We start from the raw sequence: 17,104 nt of genomic DNA on the forward strand, positions 1-17,104 counted from the left end.
GTATGTATGTATGTATGTATGTATGTATGTATGTATGTATGTATGTATGTATGTAATCACCTTATAGCTTGACGCCAGCCCCCAACACCTGTTTTTTAATAAAGAAGCCTAAGATACACATGGGAAAAAACCACAGCTTTTTCGGCAAATGGTGCTGGTCAAACTGGAATGGTTATGTAGAAGAATCCAAAGAGATTCATACTAACCACCGGGCACAAAACTACAAAAGGATCAGCAACCTGAACTTAAGGCCAGATACACTGACTCTGATAAAAGGATGTGGGGAGGCCAGAACTCATCGTCACAGGAATAGACTTCCTGAACATAACACAGCACAGGCAATAAAAATAATTAATAGAAGTGAACTTAAGAAACTCAAAAGCTTATGCATAGCAAAGGACACTGTCATTCAGACAAAGCCACAGTCTACAGAATGGGAAAGGATTTTTACCAACTACACCTCTGATAGATGGATATTATCCAAAACACACGAAAATTAAAAAAACAACTAGATATCAATAAAACGAATGACCCAATTTTTAAAATGAGGTACAGATCTAAACAGAGAATAATAATAATAAAAATGAATGCAAATGTCAGAAAAAAATCTTGAAGAAATGGTGAACTTTCTTAGCCATAAGGGAATTACAAATCAAAACTAATTTGAGAATTCATCTTATACTCACCAGAATGGCTAAGATCAATAAGACAGCTCATGACTGTGAAGCTGTAGCATAAGGGAAACCCTCATCCACGGGGGTGCAAACTTGTATAGCCATTGTGAAAATCAGTGTGGCAGTTCCCCCAGGAAGATGGAAATTGATCTACCTCAAGAACTAGCTATGACACTCTTGGTCATAAACAGAAAGGACATTTCGCCTTGCCATAGAGGTGCTTGCTCTACCATGTTCATTACTGGCCTTTTCATAATAAGCCAGAAATTAGAAACAACCTACATGTTCCCTATCCCTAGATATTCTTTACCCTAGATGGTAGAAAATGTGGTGCCTTTACACAACAGAATATTACTCAGCCATTAACAAAATGAGATAATGAAAGTGCTAGGTAAATAGATAAGTCAGGAAAACAAAATCATTCTGAGTGGAGTTAACCAAGACCCAGCGTACCAGAATTTTAGCAGAGCCATTTTGTCTGGAATGAATTCCAGTGTGATGGCACCCAGGCTGTGAAGTAGCTTTTTGTAAACAGTCAGTGATTCTTATCTTAGTCATATAGAGTTACTTTTTCTGAAGGATTTATAAAGCTCTTGTATAATTTAGTCTTGAGACATGTGTGGCAAACCAGGATGTCTTCTATGGCTGAGAATTGCTTAGGTAATGGTTTCTTCAGACATCAGAGAAGAGGGCTTGATATGTGGAAATTGGCTTGCTAAAAGGGCCAATTTCTAAATATCTGACAATAAAAAGGCTCTAAAAGGTGGGTTCAGTCAGCTAGAGGCTGATTCACCCTGCTGATGAGAAGCCTAAATTTATTCTGCAGTGTCTTTTTTTTTTTTTATTTGTTCCATGTAACCCAGAACACTAACAACCCAGAATTCCAAATGTGGTATATATTCAGTTATATGTATGTTAGCTGTTAAGTCTTTGATAAACAAGCAACAATCCATATAACCATAGAGGTTAGGTATAGAGTAAGTGACTAGGGGTGTGGAGTGATCTTCTTAGGAAGAGGAAATAGGGTAGATATTTATGGACATGTTGGAGGTTACTAGAATAGGAAGATCAGACGTAGCAGAAGGGGATGACAGAGGGAATATGGGAAAGGACACCTAAATGTAAGGGCCATTTAAGGGGTAGTATCAAAACCGAATACAGTAGAAGTTTCCTAAAATATATTGATAAGAAGGCTATCTATATGAAATCACCAAATAACAGAGGAGATGGATCCTCAACTGAACATCATGCATCACCAAATAAAGCTTCTATCACAAAGAATGGGTCACATCTAATTGAATTGTTAGCCAAAGTGGTCCCATGGTGAGTTCCAAACAACCCAGGCTGTTGCCAAGTGTATAGGTTGCTTTCCATAAACTGACAGCAAGGTCCCATTGTTGAAGACAATGACTATACAACTTTTTGGGCACAAAGAAGTTGAGCTGGTGCCTATCTAGAGCCTTCACCCCTATGGACTATTATTCATGGTACTGGAATGTACTCTGGGAGCAAATGAATAATAAAATGGATTCTATTGACATTCTGCTATACTCATAGATCAGTGGCTTGCCCATGCATCACCAGAAAGAAGCTTCTTCCTGCAGTACATGTAACAAATACAGAGACCCATGTTATGCCCAGTTCGTGAGACCCCAAAAGACCACCAGGAATAGACTCCACTGCAAAACCATGAGGATCTTTTTATTACAAGCTCGATCCTTGGTCACAGCAACCTCCCTGGTGAAAGAGGAGGAGTGCAGCCCTTCAGTCTAGGAGAACAAGGTTTTTAAAGGACAAAACCGCAAGTGGTGGGTTACGTGTCTTGGCGTCATCTGATTGGGTAAGGGAAATTGACTTTTGAAATGATTGGTTTACTTTAGGGGTCAAAACATAAACAGTTCTGGCCTGGCTGTCTGGACTGTTTTCCTAACAACTGTATCTCTAGTGGGCAGGAAAAAAATGCGATAAGGCTGCAGGTGGCTGGACATGTCTCCACCTGGCTGGCCTTCATTCAGGCTTGTGTTTTAAACCTCAAACCAATACCCCAAAAAATCTAAATTTTAATTCTTTGGTCTCTCACCCACAAGCAGAGAATGAACATAGAGATGGAAACGTAGAACTAAATGACATATTTCCATCAAACCCCTCTCCTTAGGGTTCAAGAAGCCTAAGCAGGAGGTAGCAGAAAGACTGTAAGAGCCAAGGGAGATAGAGGATATTAAAAAACAAGACCTAAATGCAATAGGACTGACACACACAGGAACTCACAGAGATTGTAGCAGCATGCACAGGGCCTGCACAATTATTTGGTTGTCTCCTATGTCCATGGCCTATCTAGTCTCAATTTCTTGGCCACCTGAGCAATGCCAGGGATGGGTTCCATCTCATGAAGTCGGCCTTAAATCCATTTGAATATTCCCACAAGCCTTGTGCCATTATTGCACCAGCACAGTTTGCAAGCAGGTCACCCTTGTCGATCAAGTGTCTGTAGCTGGGTTGGTATTTGCCTTTCTCCTTTGGTAGCATACAGAATGCCAGCATTCAGGAGGTAGAGGAAGGTGGATCTCTGAGTTTGAGGTCACCCCCATCTACTGAGTCCTAGAGTAGTTAGAGCTACACAAAGAAACTCTCTTGTTAAATTTAGTTTAGGGTTTAGTTGAGGCCTTTTTTAATACCTGCCCTAGCTTCCAAATAATTGACACAGAGACCTATTAGATTTATTCAACAAGCTTTAAGCACTATAACTGGGCACATATTCATCTATTTTAACCTAGTTATGCTGGCCTGGCTCCCTCCTAGCCTGTCCTTTTGTTTCTTGCTATCTTAGTCTCGCCTTGGCTGTTTCTGCTCTAACTTTGTCCTCATGGTGACTCTTTCATGACGACTTCCTCTTTCTTCTTTGTTAAAATTAATTAATAATTAATTACAATTATTGACTTTGTATCCTGGCTGTAGCCCCCTCCATCTCCTCCCAGTCCTACCCACCCTCCCTCTCTCCCCTATTCCTCTTCTGTAATCCATTGATAGGGGAGGTTCTCCTCCCTTTCCCTCTGATGCTAGCCTATCAAGTCACATCAGGAATGGTTGCATCTTCTTCCTCTGTGGCCTGGCAAGGCTGCACCCATCAGGGGGAGGTGATCAAAGAGCCAGCTACTTAGTTCATGCCAGAGACAGTCTCTCTTTCTTCTTCTCTTGCCTCCTCTAGTCTCTCTTTGAGACCCCCTGTCTGGGCACAGAAGTTCTACCTCCTCTCTCCTCTGCCTAGTCATTTGGCTGTTCAGCTTTTTAATGAACAAATCAGATATCATTGGGAAGCACTGTTTACACAAAATTGATACAGGAGATTCTTCATAGAAATGATAATGTTCATGTCTGGACTGCAACCAGATCTCAGGCACGGAAATCAGCATCTGAACACACATGCACAAGACCATCCCCCGACACTATCCCAAACAAACAAACCAGCAACCCTCCCACCCCCATAAAAACAAAACCCAAAGCAAACAACAACAAAATAACACTGCAAAACAGCATAGGCTATAAAGTGTATGCATAATGAAAAGCCACCAATCATCTGAAAGATGTCATTTCAAAGAAGCAGGACATGCTGTCCTGAAAGTACAAGTGTGGCGTTGTTAGGTGTGTTCAGGCCAAACAGTGAGGCAGGACACAAGGTCAGTGTCCCAGGTACCAGTGTAATTTTGCAGCATTTGCTTAAAAATGCAGAAAGCAATGCTGAGCTAGAGAATTTAAGTGTTGATTCCCTCTGATGGCAGTGGTTCTCAACCTTCCCCATGCTGTGACCCTTTAATACAGTTCCTCATATTGTGGTGAGCCCCAACAGTAACTTTATTTTTGTTGCTCCTTTACAACTCTGATTTTGCTACTGTTATGAATTGCAATGTAAACATCTGATATAAAGGATATCTGATATGTGATCCCCTTGGGGGTCATGACCCACACATTGAGACTCACTGGTCTAGTCATTCAACACACCCAGGTGAACAGAGCCCCTAAGATGTACTGTGAAGTTTTCAGAGCTCATGGTTAGATTGACCCCTGCATGAGCTCCCATATAGCAATGAGATGATCCTCATTGAGAAGCGACATATTGTTCTTATGCTAAGCAGAGCAGGCTGCCCAGAGGAAAAAGATAATCCAGAAGAAGCCTAAGAAAATGTAGTATCCAGTTCGTGAGACATCCCCCCAAAAGACCACCAGGAATCAACTCTGTTGCAAAACACATGATGGGTTTTTTGTAAGCTCAAGCCTGGGCCGCAAGCCACCTTGGGGAACAAAGAAACAAGCAATCCCTTGCTCCAGGAGGGCAGGGTTTTTAAAGGGAAAAACCCCCAAGTGGGGAAGTACAAGCCTTGGAATTACAGAATTGGGTAAAAGGGTCTCTAAAAAAGATGACCTTTAAAATATTTGGTCTGTTTTAGGTGCCAAGACTGCAAATGGTCAGGCCTGGCTACCTAGGGGACATCTGATCTTGAGTAATACCTGGAATGTTCTGTTACCTGCAGATTAGACTATAGCCATCCTGTGGGTTTTCTTAGAGGCAAGGTTATGTGACTCTAGTCATACCCTGAGGTTTATCTGGATGGGAGACTACTGACCATCTGGTCTGGTTACTAAGCAATGGAGTTTCCTAAGTCTGGAAAGAATGTGGTCTGGCAAGCTCTCTGCCACTGGATGGGTCTCCATTATCATGTCTGATTCTTTGCCTAAGACCCTGCTCCCCAAACCCTAGTTACATTGCTCTGGGAATTTAAAACTTTAAACTTTCAGAGCCTCACAAAATATGGCACAAGAATTCAGCATAAATAAATGCAAACAAATTTTTAAAAGTAAATAAACAAATAAATACATATCTAATGTTCTACTTAATAGGAGACACAGTTTAAAAATCTAAGAACACTAAAGAACCAGAATAGTTATTTGTAAGTGATCACTGTACTAAAATTCCTAGACAATCTAGTGTTCTAGTGAGCTGGGGGGAGGGGGAAATATATAAACATATATAGAGGATATTAATATATATTAAAGAAAAGGTGTCTTTGTGTCATTTTTGTTACTGTAAAATCTGAAGAATACATACAGAACAAATGAATTCCAGAAGGTAGAAGGACCTTACTTGTAAAAGAGAAATATACTAAAAAAAAATGCTGTTAGGTATACAGTGCTTCAAATATTATATACTTGGAAAAAGCTCATTAAATGTGAGCTACACTGATAAATTCCATCATTAGTAAAATAATTTAAAAAGTTTCTGGGTATGATATCTTTACCTTGCTTATGGGTCAGAAAAACAATATTTATAAAATATCAATTTACTCCTCACTGATTCTAGATTGGAAAACAACATGATTAAATTGTTCTAAATATTTTTGAAAGAAATAACAAGCTGTTTGTAAAATTTATGTGGAAATGTCAAATATATAGGTCAACAAAAATAATATTAAGGTAAAAACAAAGATAGAAAAGTCACACTTCTAGATTTTAGAACTCTCTATGTGCTATGATAATCAAAACTAGGCAGCATTTATGTCAATGTACGTGTGTACAAGATCAGAACACAACATCAGAGACAGGGCAACATATAGAATTGGCTGAAGGTACAAATACCATTCAATGGGAAAAAGATACTGTGCAATAAATTGGGAGATTCTGTTAGAAGAACTACATGTTCATGAGGGGATAAACAGATGAACAATAGTTCAAAAATATTATCCAAATACACACAAACAAACACACACACACACACACAATCTCAAAAGTGGATTACAGATCTAGAAGAAAACTGTGACTGATTTTACTAGAACATAAAGAAGAAAATCTTGGCAATCTAGGCAATAAATAAATATCTATGGTATCTCTTAAAATATTGAGAACACCGTGAACGAAGGAAAAAGAGGGACATAGCAGTGGGCTCTAGAACGTGTGTTCAAACGTACTCAGGCTCCTAGAGAAATGCCTGTAACATTAACTTGTTTTCTCTCACATTCCTTTTTCATCTTGTATTCAAATCTATATGTATTTAAAAAAAATGTTGACCCAAAGCAATTCTTGCTTAAAATAAACAATGCGAGAACATTATTTGTGCTTCCAAGAGTTCTCTGACATCTCTTATAACTCCCTCTAGGCTCAGGGGACATCAGAGAAGAGGTGGCTGAGAGAAATGTAAGAGCAAGATGACAGGGACAAGAGCTGTGAAATGCTATTCTGGGCATGACATACATCGCAGCAGCTACGCTTGGCTGCGCTGGGCCTGCACGACGCTGGACCGCCAACAGTCAGTTATGGATAGGAGAAGAGCTCATCATGCCTTCCCTAGGGGGCATGGTCCATTGATGGATACTGGCGCAGGGGAGTCATTGTGTTCAGGGAATCATTGAGTAGCTCTTGGTAAGCCATGCTCGGTGGCTGTTTCTACATCCATGTGTATACACTCAATCCTCATCAAGCTCAGTAGGACACAAAATAGAGACTATGAATGTGGAAGAGAGATCTGTAAGGAAGAGAAGCAGGCTGACAAGGGTGGGAGGCAAGGCAAAGGGAGGTGTGAGAATAACCAGAAGGAATTCTACATACAAACGAAATTTTCCACTGTATCAACAATGTTCATAGAAGCTTTGTTTATAGCTTTGTAATAGCCAGAATCTAGAAACAACCTAGATCTCCCTCAACCAAAAAATAGATACAGAAATTGTTGTAAGTTTACATAATGTAATACTACTCAGCAATTAAAAACAAGGAAATCATGAAATTTGCAGGCAAATGGTGGAACTAGAAAAGATCATCTTGAGTGAGGTAACCCAGAAGCAGAAAGACATGTATGGTATATACTCACTTATAAGCAGATACTAGCCATATAATATAGGATAACCATACTCTAATTTATAGACCTAAAGAAGCTAAACAACAAGGAGGACCCTAGGAAGAATGCTTATATCTTGTTCAGAATGGCAAACAGGATAGATATCAGAAGAGGTGGAAGAGAGGGAACAGGAGGGGAGCCTACTATAGAGGGTCCTCTGAAAGGCTCCACCCAACAGGGAATCAAAGCAGACACTGAGACTCACAGCCAAACTTTGGGGAAGCACACTGAGTCTTACAGAAGAGGGAGCTGGGGGGTGAGGGGGGACGGCAGAGAATTAGTTTCTAAGGAACTCTCGGTTGAGCTGGTCCTCAAATAATACATTCCTAGGGACTGTTTGGGGGAGGGAAAGGATAAATTGAAAACAAAGCTTCTGTGGATGATCTTGAACACAAGAGAGACTCCATCAGGCCACCACAAGTAATAATATCTCACTTAAGAACAGTGGGATGGAACAGACCTTTCAAATCCATTGAGTCTCTGAAACCCTTTTCTAAAATCAATGTGGTTTAGCACCTTAGAGGCATGACTTATGGAATACTCAAAGTGTTCTTTGCCTGTCAAAAGGGAGAGAAAAGGAGTGCATTCTGTGAAAGCCTTTCTTGCAAACATTCTACTGTGAAAAGGGGTGGGTAGGTGGGTGGATAATAGCGCTGTGCACTCAGCAATCTTCTGTTCCCAAGGTCTGAACTCTGTCTACCATTAGCTAGCAGGTTAAGAAGCAAGGAGAAATTGTGCCAGGACTGCTTTTGTCTCTGTAAACAAGATGGCACTTTGTATGAGTTTTTCACACAGTTTGGCTTGAAAAAAGGAGGTTAATTGAAGGAAACACACAACTCTTACCACTAGAGAGAGGGTGGCAGGGAGCCGTGTCCAAGGAATCCTGAGTGCAACAGTAGGCAGGTTCTCTGGGGCCCAGCCTATCTGCAGAAAGACATCTGTTTGCATTAAAGTACCAATTAAAGATTTTGCTGCCTTTAGACGCTTTCTTTCACAAGAACCTTCTGGTTGTGTGCTTAGAAAGTTAGTCAACTGCATATTCTGCTTATGATGAAAAAAATGCAGAGTCATGTATCATAGAAGCAAATATTGGAGAAAGTAACTGTCAAATAAACTGTAGACATAGGCTGGACTGGAAACCAAATTGTCAGCTGCTTACATTACCATCCCACAAAACATGAGAATGCCAAGATTCATGCCTTATAGACATGCTTTTCTGGTATACATTATCTTCTTTATACAGCCATCTCTTATCACATACAATTTCTTAGACATAAAATGTTTTTTTCTCATATTTCTTTTATGTTTGTATTAGGAAAATTAAACCTGAGGCCAGTAGGATGGCTTAGCAGTTAAGATGCTTAGGCAGCCAACATGAGGACCCGAACTGGATTCCTGGACCCCAAGTGTTTGCTCAGTTTAGGTTCCTTCCTTTCAGAAGTCTATAGCTTGTGTCATATTTACACACAACTGGCCAGCTCAACATGTAAAGGAAGAGGAGAGAACTGACACAGCAAAGTTGTCCTCTGCTCTCCACAGGGGCAAAATGGCACGTGTGCCCACACATTTAATGATGATGATGACATCATAGAAATAAGTATTTTAAAAAACCTGCATTGGAAAAGTCAGTGAAAATACAAAGAAAGCATAATGTAGCTTGATGTCTCTGATAGACACAAAGCAAAAATGAGAGATTTATGAAAAAGGACACATTAATTTGTGTTGTTTACATGACGATTCAATTATTGTTGTTGTTTAAAAAAATATTTCAAATTTCTGGTCCCCAAAACTATTAGAAAACAAATTTCTAATGTCTTTGTTGTTTAAAAAAAAAGTTTGGAGCTGGAGAGATGGCTCAGAGCTTAAGCGTGCCAGCTGTTCTTCCAGAAGACCTAGGTTCAATTCTCAGCCCTCCACATGGCTGCTCACAACTGTCTATAATTTCAGTCACAGGGGATCCAGTGCCCTCTTTTGGTCTCTGTGGTGTACAGACAAACATACAAACAAAACACTTTTACATATAGATAGATAAATAGATGAATAAATGAGGGGTAAATAAATGATTGATAGATGATTGACATTTTAAATTTTGCCTCAGCTGACTGCTCATCTGGAGGAAAGATCTAATATTTGGGCATCAAAGCGTAGGCATAGGCAGTGTTCATAAATTGCTTTAACGAGCTTTGTTTAATGTTATGACAGCCCTTACAAGAAGCATATAACTTTTTTTTTAAGTTCATGCTAATGGGAAAAGAGTTTAATAAAGCAATAAAGCTGTGTACCTAAAAATTCTCAGACAAGGCTATTTTCTGCTTGATTCCTCACACAATTCAGAATGTTCCCGAGTGATTGCTTTCACAATCCAATGGCAAGCCCGAGAGATTCTGGGATTCTACTAAGCTAAATCTGTTTTAATTTGTCCCCTGTTACTAAGCAGAAAAGCACTATTGGAAGAGGAGGCAGATGCTCTACTTATGCATTATTTGTGTTTACTACTACGTCTCAATTGTCACCAAACTGCCATTCAAGAAAGTTTATTACACAGCAAAGACAATGGTGTAGCTTTATACCTGTGATGCCACTGAATATCAGACTTGAGGAGCCCTGAGATATACAGCTCAGCTTTTATAGGGACTTTAAGAAGCGCTTCATATATAAAGTGCAGAAGCTGGACTGTTCAGGTCACGACAAGAAAAAACGGGGGGGGGGAAGGACACCGTCATATATCCAGTAAATTTCAAAAGCCATAGAATGTGTTTGTTTTATATGCCAGAGGAATGAATCATGCTTAGCCCAGTGTATAACTGAATGAAGGTACTTGACCTGCCAGGATGGGAAGGATTGAGAAACTGACTTTTCTTGTGATGCTAAGTCAGTCTGGACCTGCTAGCAGATGGGACATGCCCGAAGGGAAAGAAGAGCGTGGCTCAAGCACTGTTAGTGACGTGAGCGAATTTGAAAACGCCGAGGAAAGATGCAATAGATTTAGCAGTCCCTGTGAGCCAGGTGGAAAAGAGTAAGGACAAGGCAAAGACAGCCTGCACGCTGGCTATGCAGAGCTTTGCAAGTAAATCGAAGGCTTTCTTAATATCACTCTTAGAGCGACTGAAGGTTTGGAACAGCCGTGTCACTGAGGATTTACTTCTAAGAAAGCCATTTTGAGGCTTTACAGAGAAATCCTTGGAGGATAGGAATGGAAACAGACTACAAAGAGTCATCCTTTTCTCTTGTCTGAGAGGAGGAGTGTCCCTGGACACACCTGCAATAGAGATGAGTCAATATGCTAATTTGCATAGTAAAATAGATAAAATTACAGGACAATGAATAAGGAGGTATCAAGGATGATTGGCAGATTTCTGGCGCCTACATCTAGCCAGTTTTGGTTTGTTGTTTTTTTTTTTTTTTTTTTTTTTTTTTTCAAATTGAAAAAGTAATATCATTCATGGTTAAGCTGCTGAAATTTAGGCAGGATAAATGGGCTAAGATGGTTGGCACAAAAACCCAGGATACTTTTCGCCATATGTGAACCTATGAGGAATTTCACTGTAAATTCCACCTTTGAGAATATTGTGCAATTCTTCTCAATCCTTCAAGGAATTTCTCTTTCCAATCTAAGGCAAGGTGTGGGGTCAAGTTTTAGAGCCAAGGCGGTTGATAGGAGCCCTGCTGGCAGAGAAGCAACTGCTAGAACACGGGTGTTTTTCCAGGTTTGCCAGAAGAGCTAAACATTTGCTTGCCCTTCCTCTCAGCCTGTATGCAGTGCCTGTCTGTGCACTGGGTTTTTTCCCCTAAAATTTAAACACTTATTTCCTCCCACCCAAAGGACAAAATGCCAAATGCTAGTCTCTGATCAGCTATTGATTTTTGTGCCATCTGTCACCTGTGGAGCCTGAGCTCAATGATGTGGCATCACTCAGCTTAAGTCTTCCTAGGCAACCACGGCTTTCAAAGAGCCAGGCGCGAGCCTGTTTATTCCGTGTCTGTCACTGCAAGTTGTTTATGATTTTTGTTGTTTATAATTTACATCTAAATGAGTTCACCAGGTATAGTGAAAATTTGCATTTGAGCTGGTAGGTTGAATAGAAGGGTTTTAAACCATTATTTTCCTCAATCAGGAGGTACTAATGGGCATGCCAGTCACCTAAATGGTCTGCTAGATATGACTAAATTTCCTAAAGTCTTTCTTTACCTATCTCTCACAGAGCTATTCCTTAAATTTCTTATTTTTTGTGGGGGGAGATAGGGGGAAGTTGGCAATATAAAAAGGATTGTATGACTCTTTGGCTTGAACTTTGCTATTTATTAAGAAGTAGATTACGCCCATGGATATTCTTACAACACATCCTGGTCAAAATATAAGGTTACTTCAATGTTATCATAAAAATCACAATTATATTTAGTTTTAAGAATATGTAGTAATGAATGAATTGAACATCTATTATTAGTTTACAAAATGCAATTTCCTCTTTCCTAAACCTTTGACCTTTCTTCTCTCTGCTTATCCATCCCACCTAATTCATGCATACTCTACTTATGTTCCCTTTGTTCCAAGGACCTGAAATAGATTCAGCCAAACTAAAAATAAAACGGTGAAATTATGATTATAGTAATATCTGTACTAATTTATAGGGTACTTAAATGGAAAATATATCATTGCATCTAGTTGTGGCTATGATAGGAAGCTGCCTTGAGGGCTAAGACAACTTGGTCTTTTTGTCAGGTCAGAGAATCTACTTATTCCACATTTGTATTGGGCAACATAGCTGTGTAAGGCTCTTTGAGCAGAAGAAGAAAAAAAAAAAAAGAAAAAGAAACAGACTCTGACTTCATATGCTTTGATAGATTTGAAATTTCACCAAACCAGCCGTTGTCTGTTGCTTTTGAAAGAAAATAATAAATGTTTCTCAAAAGTTATTTTGTCATGCAATGTTCCTATGAAAATTCAATGAATACAGCTGCACGCTGCCTAAATCCTTTTAATTTGGCTTCATTCTTCTTCCAGTTAGCTTGTTTTGCCCACTTCAAACTTTCCTCTAGGAACTGAAACATGTGTACTTCAAATCTGACTGAACTGTGGTCTCAGCAGCTAAAGGCAGACTTTGGCTCTGCCTGACTGTGGAAGATTATTGGTCCACTCAGCTTGAAAAGGTGGGAAATTCTGGAAGTGGTTGTGGTCACAAAGCAAAGCAAAAACAGAAAGTAGGCTGCAGTACATGAATCCTAGATTGGTACATCTAGGATACAGGCACCTCTGTGTACACAGAGATAGACATATCTACAGTCTTATCATAGGCATCATTCTATCTTGTTTTTCATCGGTGCTGGTGGTGCTCGCACGCACTAATCCAGCTGTTTGTGTGGTTAATAACCAGCCCATGGATGAGCTATGAAATGGCCAGAGGTGTCAAGAGATTACAGCTGTGGGCATAAACATGACTTTCCAAAGAAATACGACTTTGAAAAGTCATGTTTATACCTAGGCTTAACTAGTTCCTACTTTGTATGAATCATGTAGATTAATAGGGCAGCTTTCAAAGAGTCATACTGAATTTCACAATTAGTATACACATATTAAATTACCCTATCAGTGTTAATTTCATAGTATCTTGTTGGATTTTTAGAGTCAGGAGAATCCAAATACCATTGCTAACCAGCTACAATGTGCTATATGACATGTTTAAGCTATAAGTTTCTTTACAAAGTTTGACTATATACAGGTTCATAATTTGAATATTCATAGTAAAATTACTCTTGGTGGAAACCTAGTAGTGTATTATCGGGTTTTAATGCCCCAGGATTCCAAACTTGAATCTAAACATTAAATACTAATTATAATAGAAGTGACCTCTTATGGTTGAACTCCAAGAATCTTATCTAAATACTTGAGCTGGTAACAACAGCCAAATTAAACCCAGGTAAGAATTCCATGGAAAAGCATGTAATAACACATCGAAAGCAACAATGGTTTAACAAGTATAGATTAAAGCTCAGGAAGTCACCAAGAACCCAGATTACTTCTGTGTTTCTCCTCTGCTTTGTTCAACACAGCCTTCTCTCCTTGAATTCCTGATTCTCCTGTCTCTTCATGGAAAATGCCAGATTGTAGGTGTGTTCCACCATGACCAGTTTTGAATACACTTTACGGATAATCAATCATAAATGGAGATTGGTAAAACAGGTAAGACACAAAACTCAAGACTGTAGTTCCAAATTGTATTTGGAGACTTTATACATAAATGAAGATTTATCTTGTAGGAAATGAAATTCTACAGGCAGGAAACTGTAGACAGCTACATATATGCAGAAGAAAAATGACTGTCTTGAATTTTGGAACAATTCTGAATAAACAGTTCAGGAGAGATGATTAGAAACTGTGGGCACATTCTCTGCACTTCACAGATTCTCAAGTCAATCTGTCCAAGTGTGTAGGTCGGTGGAGAGTGGCAGAGGAAAGCCTTCCTGTTCAGAGGCAACATCCCGTCTGTTCTCTCCCTTGCTCTTACTGGTTTTCTCAATCTTTTCCTTCATACTTTTTCATTTGAGTCTCTACCTCTCAGTTTTATCCTGTGTCTTCTCATCTTAGGATGTTCTGAGAAGTTGCTTTGTAGACCCTAGGTTAAGTCACCACACAGTTGTTATTTTTTAAACATTGTTTTTTATAGTACACACCATCTGAAATCTTTTCTTTGAGGCAAGGCATATTATAGAGGGTTCTCTTCAACCTCTTCCCTTTAGTTCTTCACAACTGAAATGGAAACTCACTCCTAGAAACATTCTAGAATGGGGTTCACCAGCACACAGAGCTAAGTGCGTTCCACATTATGCGACGGGCAAGTAAATTAGTTCCCCTTTCTCCAACGCTAGCATTCTACTGGCACCTATTGTATATGGGCTTTGCTAAGGTTTGAATCTGCTCATGTACTGCCATTGCGAATAAATTTGCATTGTGAAGTGCATAAACTTGACCAGCCAGTGAGGAATACAGAGCACATGAATGAGCTCTGATAACCATGATGGCGATGATGGCCCAGATGCAGCATCTTCACAGACAAGCTTCTGTAACCGACAAAATATTGTCAATGGAATAACATAGTTTTTCTGTTAAATATTAAGTACTTCACCACACCACTAGACCACTTAAGAATTCTTCACACAGAAGGCAATAAACAAAAGACTATAAAACAAACATTCTATGCTTGGTTCGAATTCTCTTTCTTGTCTAAAGACTGTCTTTGTGGCTCTTTTCTAAACGCTGGCACCATAATATATTTTGTGTGATGCACTGTGATGTTCCCTCAGACCTCCATCATTTTTTCTTACTCAGAACATATATATCATCTTTCTAGTTCTTTTATTTATTTATTTTTGGAAGCTTGATGTTGTTTCTCTCTTATCCATCATTCTCTAGGTAGAATAACTCAGACCTTATCAGGTAATCTGTTCAGCATCACTTTAGCTTATGCATCTTCAGTCTAACTAGTGTGGTTTATTCATTACGTGCCTGACCCTCGGAAATGAATGTTCCTGCTCATTAGGGGGCTTTCTAAAGCACATATGGTATTTTTATGCCTCATAGTCTTTTCCCTAAGGTACTGACATATCTTGATGGACGTTTCACACCTCTCTCAAAAGCAAACTTTCTTAAATGATTTGCACTGATTGATAGTATGAGCATCTGATGCAAAAGAGCTCATCTTTTAAAAAAAATGCACATGCACGCATTTGTTTAACATTTTTACCCATGTTCAATAGGTCAGCAGCGTGACACCCATCAGTTAATTCCCGAGAAAACACCAAGGAACTTTAAAATCAGTTGATCTTAACTAATGCATATCATCAAAAAGTGTGAAATTTAGTCATGTAGATGAATTAAATGGAAACATGAACAAAATTTAGATAGTTTTAAAACGTACAACTCAAGATGGCAGTGGATTTCACACACACACACACACACACACACACACACACACACAATCTCTTCTTCTATCATCAGTTCAGTTGTCATCCTTTATGTTAAGAGACCATTTACAGCCCTTAATATCTCAATCCTGCAAATCATTTACAAATAAATCCTGTGATGATCTTCATCCTGTGAAACTAAAATGGACAGAGAAAACAATACCCCTTTGAATCATCTGCTCTAAGACTATCACTTTTCCAGCACTAATAAAGTCAATGCCATAACAGTCTGTACCAATTCCTGAGCAATAGAGATATAAATAGCTATTGTTCCCACCAATGGGACTGAATATTAGTATGTGCCAGTCAGTGTCTTCAAAATAGTATTATCTCCACTTTAGAGATACTTATATTTATGATAATCAAGGGTCATATTGATCATAAGTGACAGAAAGCCTTAGACTCCATGTCTATAAAAAAAGTTCCAAACTTAGGCTTTTTCTACTGTGTATTTCTGCTAGTGTGAAGATCATGTTCACCCAATGATCTATTTATATGTCTTTTCCTTCAATCTTTGTTGAATACTCCCTTCAACAGAAATATTATGATCTTGCCTATCTATCTTAAGTGTTTGGAAGCATGTGTGTTTGTGTGCGTGTGTATTTGTGTATATGTATGTGTCTGTGTCTGTTTGTGGTGCTGGGAAATTAACCCAGAGCCTTGTACATGCTAGTGAAACACTACAAAAGGAAATACAATCCCAGACCCTGCATTCCCTCTGAAACTCTTCCACTCTTCTTAGAGCAGAAGAATGGGTTGGACAGTTAAAGGGGCCTCGTCTCGTCATCCTCTCCAGCAACTGAAATGTAACTGAGATGCGTGACAAGAGAATTCTCAATAGCTCTCATTTTCCATGTGGATCTCACAGCAAGAACAACAAAGTATGGCCAAAGCCAATTAATATATTTACATTTATATCTAATATGTTTGTACTTTACAGAACTTATGTAAAATAATTTATGAGTCCATTTTCCACCGCAGCTCTGCTTTTCCCCTGGCAGTGCACCAGTCTAGACTGGGCAGAGTGAAGCTTCCTTGGTCTGGTGGGTTTGGGCATTACCATGGACTGTGTGAGTAAGGGAGAAGCAGTCGTCTTTGGGGACAGTTTTCAGTGAGTTTCTTTATTGGGAGCGAGGTTGGAGAGGGGGGGAAGGAAGAAAGGCGATTAAACCTTGAGGAGTGGGTAGGGAGTAAAGCTTAGCTGGGCAGGCAAGCATGCATCTTTGGAAAGCTCTGGCTGTCCCAGAATTCACTCTGTCGAACAGGCTGTCCTAGAACGTAGAGATCTGTCTGTCTCTGCCTCCCGAGTGCTGGGATTAAAGGCATGTGCTACCACTGCCCGGCTTGTTTTATTATTTTTGATTATGTGCCTAGGTGGGTAGGTACAAAGTTCACCCTTTGCAATTTCTCACTTTGCATTCCTAGTACATAAAGAACATTCTTTCTTTAGGATCTGTCCTTCTGGTCCGAATGGCTTCTTCAAAATCCAGGGGGTTAAATGTCGAGAATCTTTCAGATACATCAGAGAAAAGACACGCATCCCTGAAAACAAGCACCCTGCTCACCTTTGCAGGTTTAAAGATGGTTTATC

This window comes from Psammomys obesus, unplaced genomic scaffold (genome assembly GCF_907164565.1).
Source record: "Psammomys obesus unplaced genomic scaffold, mPsaObe1.curated_primary_1811, whole genome shotgun sequence".
NCBI classification, from domain to species: Eukaryota; Metazoa; Chordata; class Mammalia; order Rodentia; family Muridae; genus Psammomys; species Psammomys obesus.